At 36.1% G+C, this 10,941-nt stretch overlaps 1 pseudogene across 1 annotated transcript; it reads right to left on the bottom strand.

Moving 5' to 3' along the window:
* Nucleotides 1–7,699: 7,699 nt before the first annotated feature.
* On the bottom strand, nt 7,700–9,776 carry LOC110335512 (annotated as a pseudogene). The gene is made up of 2 exons (XR_002381176.1): nt 9,746–9,776; nt 7,700–8,419 (listed from the first exon to the last, which is right to left on the bottom strand). The product of XR_002381176.1 is annotated as a ferritin heavy chain pseudogene (transcript).
* Nucleotides 9,777–10,941: the final 1,165 nt, after the last annotated feature.

Below are 10,941 nucleotides of genomic sequence, written 5' to 3'. Positions count from 1 at the left end.
ATGAGCTTCTATTTATAATCTGGGGTGACCCAAGGCAAATTGCTTTCCTTCTTTAAAACCCAGCTTCATCAGCAATAAAATACATTATTGAATTGCCTCACAGGATGATTGTGATTAAATAAAATATAACAATTCCATTTCTACCCTATTAATGTGCTAAATATGGTAAATGCTCACAACATTTTGGGAAGGAAATCATTGAAGAAATTCTATGATAATGATATCTGACTTTAAAGTAAGAAAGTTTAGGAGAAAGCAATATTTAAGGGATAGTTTGCATTAAAGAAAAAAAACATTTAATGTGGAAATAAAGATGGATAAGAAAGTGGCAAATACCTAAATGATTGAAGAGCAGGATGCATGGATTACTAAACTAGAAAAAGAAATCTAGAGATACTGCTCAAAGTTGACTGCCTACGTTTTTAAATTAAAAGTACAAAGTACCTACAAGACTTAAATTGAAGTTACAAAGTACACACTGTAGGTTTATGAAACAAATGTTATGAGATCAGTCATAGAGATATTGTTTTGAAGTACAAATAGGTCACATGTACAGCTTTAATATATATTGAAAATCCCAATAGACACTTAGATCATAATAAAAGATGTTTAAAATCATTAGGTGAAATTAAAATTCAATGGTATGGATACTATCATCTAGGGAAAAAGAAATTCAATATTTCGTGTATTTCCAAATTCTCTGACCAGTGAGTTTATTAATTATACTTACAGCTAATGGTGTTGTACTTGCTCAGCAAACCTTGTTGGTGACATTATAAACTGGAAGTATTTCATGAGGTGGCAATCCAGCCTGAATCTCTAGTGTTTTCCCAAAACTCTTTTGAGGAAATTCTAATGGCCAAGGTGATTATAATAGGAAGCAATTAGATCACGAGGACAAAGTCCTTATTAAAAGAAGTTTTCTGATACTGTCATAGCTATCTGATGACATGAGAACTCAACAAGAATTCAGCATCTATAAGCAGACCCTCAGCAGACACCATGTCTGCAAGTGCCTTAGTCTTCAACCCCTAGAACTATCAGACCTAAATTTCTGCCTTCTAAACAATCAGACAATTGCATTTTGTTATAGCAGCTGAAGCAAACTAATACAGATTGGTTTCTGTGTTAATTCTGTATAGAACTCAGTCCCATAATGAAGCTCAGTTTCCTATACTTACATCACTTTTGGAAATGCTAATGTGTCTCAGTGGGATTGAAGAACATTTTGCTATTTCATATTTTGGCAGAAAACATAAAAGAACATTTGAATTGTATAGCTCTCATGTCCCAAGGATGTTGGTATTACTACACCACATAGTAAGGCATAATCCCGATGGCCCCTTTTTATATCTCTTCTCTCACTCTACTCATTGACAAACAGATTGCAAAGCCTAAAGAAAACTGTTCAGAATAAGCTGGCCCAGACTGGTAGTTACTCCCTAACTCAGACCTGCACTACCCACATAAATTGTATCAAGATAATTCCATTTGGGCACATACTGAAATTGGGCCAAATAGATATTTTTACTGACTTTCATCTGATACTGAAACTTAAGCCTTAGCTGCCACCAAACTCTTTCGTAGTCATGGCACGCAATAACTATAGTACCTTCTTTGAATTACATCTTTTCTTTTAGAAAAGGAAGAATTGAAAAGAGAATTGAAAGATTCCTAGGGTTATAGTCAGCATCAACCCTTTTCCCTGGTTGAATTATGAGTTTTCTGAATGTGAAAGCAGTCCAAGTGAACCATTCAGATCTTCACATGTAAAATATTAGTGGTTACTGCTCCCTCTTTATAAACATGGGAGATATATACAGAGAGGCATCATGACATCATTCTCCAGATGGAATTAGTTTAAGGGAAATCCACAATTGCAAGTTCTATAATCAAATTGCTACTTTGGACTGTGTCAATTATAGAAGCGTTTTCAGGTTCATGTCACAAATCATTATCCTCATCAAACTAGACCTGACAGAAACACAAGTACATTTGTTTATATTCTTAGTTCTTTTAACACCAACCCTAGGATTGTAAATGGGAATATATATCAGTACTCAAGATTTGAAAACACACTTTGGTCTCAGTAACTAACACTTAGAGGTAATTGACGATGACATATGATAAACAATTCAATGCCTACCTGTTTTCTAGAGTTAACAGAAAACCTAAAGTTACATATCAAATTACTCCATCTATATCCCAAGTAGACAACAAATTCTTTATTGTTCTTAGTCAAACAAGCTTAGTCAAAGCTTGTTGCTACTCTATTATATTCTATTTAACTAATTAATCAAATAACTGAAAAAAAATCACAGGTACCACAGTTTTACTCTAGACATATAATGAACAAACACGATTTTCAAGTTGGGATACAAGAAAAAAAAAAAAGTATATCTATATCGAGATAGATAGACAATTAAATCAATCTTAGGATTTTGTCATTATTTCTAGTATAATAAATCAACCTATATCTAAGAGTCTGCTAGCAGGTGATGATAAGGAACAGACACATACATATATACATACATATATACATACATACATACATACATTCATACATACATAAATACATACACAGAGACAGAGACAGAGACAGCAAGAGGATATCATTTAGTCTTACAAAGGGAAAATCCTAACAATTGATACACCATGGGTATATTATAGAAGGAATTTTGATCCTGGTTTAAATTTAATTTCTCATTACCTTTCAAACAAATGACTGAAAAATAATAGTCAGGGCTAATTGTTAATATTTTTAATGTCAGCATATATGAACCAGTGGTTTGCATGCCTTAACTGAGTTATCTTAACAGTGGGCTATGGTTAAGACTATCTCCATTCAACAAAGCAGAAACTTGATATATAAGGATGTTAAGAAAATACTTAAGACTAGATTATTGTTATCAATTGTATATTAGGAAATATCACAGAATTCCTCTAGTTTTAGCTTATTAAAATTCTTACTATTTATTTTAAGGATAATCAGTAGGACGGCTTTCATAAATTTAAATAGTGATCAAAATTTTGGGAGCAGAAATAATAGGGAATAATTTATACTGTGGAATCTAATAATTCCAGCTACAAAACATGTTGCAGTAGCCTGCACCAAAGGTTTTTAACTTTTTGGTCAGGATTTTTTATACTAAAAAAAAAAATCAATCAAGATTCTAAAATGTACTTAATCCTTCAGGTTATGTTCATAGCTAAATAACACTAAAACACAAAAATACACAAGCATAAATCCTATTAGCCATCAGAACTATTATATGATCATGGATCATGCAGCTCCGGAAAATTCCACTGCAGACACACAAAAGAGAAGAAAGAGAAAAAGAATAACAAAATTTGAGGATTCTGATGAAGACAGTTCACAATAAAGACTCTTTGAGGATGACTGTTGGAAAGTTATGGCTACCCCATGACCATGGAACACTTTTAACTCACAGAGGTTGGAGGAAGGTGGCAAGTAGATCCCAAAAGATTCATCATAAGTGACCAACTAAAGTTAACCTTGTTACTTTTTAAACATAATTTGTATTTAAACTTTCAGAATTCCACATGAGTGCAATTAGTTTTGCTTATGTCCATGATTCACCTCCTATCCCTTCTAGATTATCCCTAACTACATTCCCCTCCCAACTCCATGTCATCTAATTAAAAAATATTTTAGTAATTCTTTGAGAATGTTATACAATATATTTTGATCATATTTACCATTCCCCAAACTCATCCCAAGTCCATACCAACATCTGTATCCCCTCCTAAATGAGTATCATTTTTTAAAGCCCACAGAGAACAAATTTTGTTGCTCAAATGTTTTGGGATACGGGGCCATACCTAAGTGGGATGGTAGACATATTGTTTCAATTTCTTCTTTTTAAAATATTCATTTTTATTTTAGATGAATGAGTGGTTTACCTGAATGTAAGCCATATGCATGCAGTTCTTCTTGGAGACCAGAAAAGAATGTTTGATCACCTGGAGCTGAATTTATAGGTAGTTGCTAGCTGCCATGTGGGTGCTGAGAACTGAACCTAGCCTTTTGCAAAAGTGAAAAGTGCTCTTGACCCCACTCGTTTTTTTATTAAACTAATAAAATTTACTTCAAAATATACAACTCAGAATTGACATTTTTAAATCATCAAAATAATTTATAATAGATAAATGCCTCTTAAATATAAATGATACCTTCTGAATCTAAAAGTAACATGCACTCAACCAGTTTTTAAGAACTGTTTGGAACATTAAATAAGATAAAAGTAGAAAAGAATCTCTCATGAAGTCCTCTATCAAAGGAAATTGTGGCAAATTCCTTATTAGACAGAAACCATTCCATCTCAAGGGAGAATATGCAGTGCAATTGTGGCTTCATAGAATGAGTTGGATAGTGTTGTTTCTATTTTGTGGAATAGTTTGAAGAGTTTTGGTATTAGGTCTTCTTTGAAGGTCTGATAGAATTCTGCACTAAAACCCTCTGGTCCTGGGCTTTTTTTTTTTTTTCTTTCTTTTTCTTTTTTTTTTTTTTTTTTTTTTTTTTTTTTTTTTTTTTTTTTTTTTTTTTTTTTGTTGGGAAACTTTCAATGACTGCTTCTATTTCTTTAGGGGTCATGGGACAATTTAGACAGTTTTTCTGATCCTGATTTAACTTTGGTATTTGGTATCTGTCTAGAAAATTGTCCATTTCATCCAGATTTTCCAGTTTTGTTAAATATAGACTTTTGTAGTAGGATGAGATTTTTTTAAAAAAATTTCTCAGTTTCTGTTGTTCTCCCTTTTCATTTCTGATTTTGTTAATTTGGATACTGTCTCTGTGCCCTCTGATTAATCTGGCTAAGTGTTTATCTTGTTGATTTTCTCAAAGAACCAGCTCCTGGTTTTGTTGATTCTTTGTATAATTCTTTTTGTTTCTACTTGGTTGACGTCAGCCCTGAGTTTGATTGTTTCCTGCCATCTACTCCTCTTGGGTGTATTTGCTTCTTTTTGTTCTAGAGCTTTCAGGTGTGCTGTCAAGCTGCTAGTGTGTGCTCTCCCAGTTTCTTTTTGGAGGTATGAGTTTTCCTCTTAGCACTGCTTCCATTGTGTCCCATAAGTTTGGGTATGTTGTGGCTTCATTTTCATTAAATTCTAAAGTCTTTAGTTTCTTTCTTTATTTCTTCCTTGACCAGGGTACTGAGTAGGGCATTGTTCAGCTTCCACGTGTCTGTGATGGTCTGAAAGCATGAATGGAAATATTTCAAAATCCTTGTATCTGTTGAGGTCTGTTTTGTGGTCAATTATATGGTCAGTTTCAGAGAAGGTACCATGAGGTGCTGAGAAGAAGGTATATTCTTTTATTTTAGGATGAAATGTTCTATAGATATCTGTTGAATCCATTTGCTCAATAACTTCTGTTAGTTTCACTATGTCTCTGTTTAGTTTGTGTTTCCATGATCTGTCCATTGATGAGAGTGAGGTGTTGAAGTATNCCACTATTATTGTGTGAGGTGAATTGTGTGCTTTGATCTTTAGTACAGTGTCTTGAATAAATGTGGGTACACTTGCATTTGGAGTATAGATGTTCAGAATTGAGAGTTCTTTTCGATAGATTTTTCCTTTGATGAGTATGAAATGTCCCTTCTCATCCTTTTTGATAACTTTTGGTTGAAAGTTAATCTTATCGATATTAGAATAACTACTCTAACTTGTTCCTTTGGGACTATTTGCTTGGAAAATGGTTTTTCCAGTCCTTTGCTCTGAGTTAGTGTCTGTCTTTGACACTGTGGTGCATATCCTGTATGCAGCAAAATGTTTGGTACTGTTTACATATCCACTCTGTTATTCTACATCTTTTGGGGGGGGAATTGAGTCCATTTATTTTAAGAGCTATTAAGGAATAGTGATTGTTGCTTCCTGTTATTTTTGATGTTACTTTTATGTTTGTGTGGCTATCTTCTTTTGAGTTGTTGAAAGAAGATTACCTTCTTGCTTTTCTAGGGTGTAGGTTCCCTCCTTGTGTTGGTGTTTTCTATCTATTATCCTTTGTAGAGCTGGATTTGTGGAAAGATATTGTGTACATTTTGTTTTGTCATGTAATATCTTGGTTTCTCCACCTAGGGTAATTAAGAGTTTTACTGGGTATAGTAGTCTGGGCTAGCATTTGTGTTCTCTTTGGGTCTGTATAACATATGTCCAGGATCTTCTAGCTTTTCATAGTCTCTGGTGAGAAGTCTGGTGTAATTCTGATAGGGCTGCCCTTATATGCTACTTGACCTTTTTCCCATACTGCTTTCAATATTCTTTCTTTGTTTTGTGCATTTGGTGCTTTGATTATTATGTGATGGGAGGAATTTCTTTTCTGGTCCAGTCTATTTGCAGTTCTGAAGACTTCCTGTATGTTTATGGGCATCTCTTTCTTTGGATTAGTGAAGTTTTCTTCTATAATTTTGATGAAGATATTTACTGGCCCTTTAAGTTGGTAATCTTCGTCTTCTATACCTAGTTTTTTTAGGTTTGATATTCTCATTGTGATCTGGATTTCCTGGATGTTTTAGGTTAGAAGCGTTTTGCATTTTGCATTTTCTTTGACTGGTGTGTCAATGTTTTCTATGGTATCTTCTGCATCTGAGATTCTCTCATCTATCTCTTGTATTCTGTTGGTGATGCTTGCATCTAAGACTCCTGAACTCTTTCCTAGGTTTTCTATCTCCAGGGTTGTCTCCCTTTCTGATTTCTGTACCTTTTCTCTTTCCATTTTTAGCTCTTGGATAGTTTTGTTCAATTCCTTCACCTGTTTGGTTGTGTTTTCCTGTAATCATTTAAGGGATTTTTGTGTTTCCTCTTTAAGACTTCAAGCTGTTTACCTGTGTTCCCTTGTATTTCTTTAAGGGAGTTATTTATGTCCTTCTTAAAGTTCTCTATCATCATCATGAGGTGTGACTTTAAATCAGAGTCCTGCTTTTCTGATGTGCTTGGGTATTCAAGGCTCACTGTGGTAGGAGAACTGAGTTCTGTTGATGCCAAGTAGCCTTGGTTTCTGTTGCTTACATTTTGCCCTTCCTTCTTGCCATCTGGTTATCTTTGGTGTTACTTGGTCTCACTGTCTCTGACTGTGGCTTGTCCCTCCTGCCACAGTCAGAACTCCTGGGAGACCAGTTCTCTCCTGGAGGAAAATGGGTATGGTGTGCTCTGGCACAGGGTTAGCTCTGAGGAGCAGACAGAAAGGGGGAAGTGTCCTATCTCTGGGTGTTCCTTGGTTCCTGTGTCCTGATGGATCTGGGTGGGTCCCTCTTGGGCCAGGAATTTGAGCAGAATTGGTGTTTTTTACATGTGTTCGCAGGTGTGTCATGACTCTTGGGAGACCAACTCTCTCCTGGTGGTATTTGTATATGGAGCACTGTAGCACAGGATAAGCTCTGGGTGTTGTGGCACATGATCATCTCCAGGCACAAATGGAATTGAGAAGGATCCTTTCCCAGGCTGGTTCTCAGCTCCTGTGTCCTGAAGACTCTAGAGTTGACCCTCTTAATCACACTTCTTGCTTTATATAATAACTCTTTTGGGGGGGGGTTACCAAAATTCTTTATTTGAAGAAATGGTACAAATTAAAGAACTTAAGCAGATGTTTTGGTGCAACTTATAGAAAAGATAAAGGCAGCCTGACATGCATGTACTGCCTCAGTGACCAGTAAAGTCATGTGGCTTTGGGGGAGTCAGCTTAACTCTCATCACTGTGTCTCAGAGTGTGCTTGTCAAAGAGATATTCTGCCATGCCAGATTCAGGGGCGCCCATCTTGCGTAAGTTGGTCACGTGGTCACCCAGTTCTTTAATGGATTTCACCTGTTCATTCAGGCAATACGTCTCAATGAAGTCACATAAGTGGGGATCATTCTTGTCAGTAGCCAGTTTGTGCAGTTCCAGTAGTGACTGATTCACACTCTTTTCCAAGTGCAGTGCACACTCCATTGCATTCAGCCCGCTCTCCCAGTCATCACNGTCAGGTTTCTTTATATCCTGCAGGAAGATTCGGCCACCTCGCTGGTTCTGCAGCTTCATCAGTTTCTCAGCATGCTCCCTCTCCTCATGAGATTGGTGGAGAAAGTATTTGGCAAAGTTCTTCAGAGCCACATCATCTCGGTCAAAATAACAAGACATAGACAGATAGACTAGGAGGCATACAACTCCAGGTTGATCTGGCGGTTGATGGCAGCCTCCGCGTCCTGGTGGTAGTTCTGGCGCACTTGCGCACTTGTGAGAGAGATGCGGTGGTTATGGTGGCGGCAGGGCGAGGCGCAGTGGCGATGTTGGAGCAGCAGAGCTACAAAGTTGCAAAGGGCTCAGGCTCAAAGTGGCAGGCGGGGGTCGGAGGGGTCGAGCACCCGGTTCTGTTCAAGCACTGTTGAAGCAGGAAACCGCGGCAACTCTGGGTGAGAACGTCTGGCCATATAATAACTCTTTAAGTCCAACTAGTAGTGCCTATATGTGAATAGGTGCCACCAACATATGTTTTTATGATACTTTAAAGATAATAATACTTTACTCTTGCAACTAGCTCAGAATTACATTTCTTAAGTTCATCATCAAACTTTAGTGAATACATAGACCCTAGAAAGCTTATATATACTACATATATATATATATATATATATATATATATATATATATATATATATATATATATATATAGAGAGAGAGAGAGAGAGAGAGAGAGAGAGAGAGAGCGCTGAGAAGATAGTGTATGAACAAATGTAGTCTCTGAGAGACTCTTCTGCATAGCCCATTGTACTCGAATCAGGAGTTGGACTGAGAAGAAACTCATTCTAAATTCCTGCCTAGTCCCACCCACTGGAGCTTCTGTTTACCAAATACAGATGAGAACTAACTGTTCTGGAAGGGGAAAGTTAACAATCCTTAATCTAAAGGGTAATATAGAAACAGCATTAGGTTCAGATGCAGAAAGTCAAGGCTTAAGTTATTCAAAATATGGTTAGGAAGGCAAGTCCAAGGAAAGTTTCACAGACCTACAAGAGGCTTTCTTCCCTTTTATCTCACATGTATTTTAGTACTCTCCTCCTACCTCCCCTAAGATCTTTTCTTCCTCTTTCATAGTTCTTCACACAGGGATATACACCTTGTGTGCTTTGCACTTATTTGCATGCTGTTGTTACTTTGTTTTTGTCATAGTCATCAGCTTCACCATTGTACTCATTGTCATTGTTGTTGCACTGAGACAGTCTCATAGTTGAGATTGAATTTCATTCCATCTGATTCTCCTGCCTCCACCTCCTGAGTGCTGGGATTATAAGCATACAACATCATGCCTGGCCTTGCACTCATTTTGCAATATTTTTTTAGGCTAACAGCTGCTTTTTAAATTATACAGTACTTTGTTCTGGAAGGAACCGAACATCTGATGAACATCTGATTTCATAGGTCTATAGCCATAGGAATATTTGCCTCCAAATGAATTATACTGTGAGTCTCACTCACAGAGCACTCAGATGAGACTTTGTACTTGGGCCTTGAAGTTGTTGCTAGGCTACTTAAAGTTTAAAGAGCTGTTGATTATTTTGATATGTTGTGAGAATGACTTACATTTGTGAAATAGGAGAGAATGCTATTAATTGTTTCCTCCAAACTTCAGACATTTATAATTTGACCATATCAAAAATGAAGCCTTTAGCACTCAGATAAAGTATTAGAACAAACCTTATGTTAATATTATTGAGCCTATATAAAAAGTTTCAAGTCCATGTAGCTTACCGTCCTTCTCTGTTCCACCATAGGAAGGCATGACAAGAATAAATAATCTCATCAAACCCTGTGCCAGAATCTTGAACTGCACTCCCAGTAAATAAGATACTGCTTGCTTGTTTTATTTAGTTTGGGTTTTTTAAATTACCCAGTCATAGTTATTCCATTATAGTAGTGCAAAACGTATCAAATGGATTGGTTTGAAAATGTTAAGAGTGAATTATTGGCTCAGAGGCATGCTTAGGGTCTCATCCTCAATAACAAACAGCAAAAATAACAAAACAAACATAACAACAGCCCAGATATGAACATGCCTAACCTTGACCAAACCACCTTACTGCTTAAAATAAAATCAGCAACAAACTATATTATTCCTTCAGAGCCATATATATGAAGAGTATTTTAAAACATAAAGAGCTTCCTTTCTAAATTGTATTTTCCTTTCAGTTCAGAGACATTCACTCAGAAAACAATGATGACTAATATTCTAGAAATATGAGAATTTTGCTCCAAAAAAATCCATAGACAAAAAAGCCAACACTTCTGAATTAAATTCCTTAATTAAAATACTTTGTTTTCTATTTCAATAAGTTGTGTGTGAGTCAGGGCTGCACAAAAGAAAAATGGAGTATAAGTGTTGCCCAATTATGTTCCCAGCTCTGTACATGTATCCAGACATCTGCCTGGAACGTTCATACTACCTTATTCTTTCTCAAACATTCACCTTTCAGTGATTGTTGCTTTGCAGACAAGAATTATGTGACAGCCTGACCTTTATCAAGCAGGAAAGACACTTCTATGTTAACAATCAGTGAATTCTAAATCAGTGGCACACATGTTGATTAGATGGCTGTCATTTCCAAATGCTCCATTTGACAGTTCTGTGGAGTTGGGTGACAAATAATCAGCCATATGCTACAATTTTACACTTAAGATTTTCTGGTAACTACCCAGGAAAAGTATCGTTATAAAACCCAGTCACCAAAATGGATAACTAGAGGCCCGTCCCTGAGATCCACCCCATAAAAGGAGGATAAGGATTCTCTCAAGTTGTCCTCTGACTTCTATGACATACATACATACTCATAAATATGTGATGACATAAATATTATAAGATACTTTTTAAAATAAAATTATTAAATTCAAAATAAAATTGCTAGGGAGATCTCTAAATCCTTTGCTTCTGTACCTGAGCAAATAGTGTT

This window comes from Mus pahari, chromosome 18 (assembly GCF_900095145.1).
Source record: "Mus pahari chromosome 18, PAHARI_EIJ_v1.1, whole genome shotgun sequence".
NCBI lineage: Eukaryota > Metazoa > Chordata > Mammalia > Rodentia > Muridae > Mus > Mus pahari.
The sequence above is the reverse complement of the archived record's forward strand: the minus strand, read 5'-3'. Positions and strand labels throughout refer to the sequence as shown.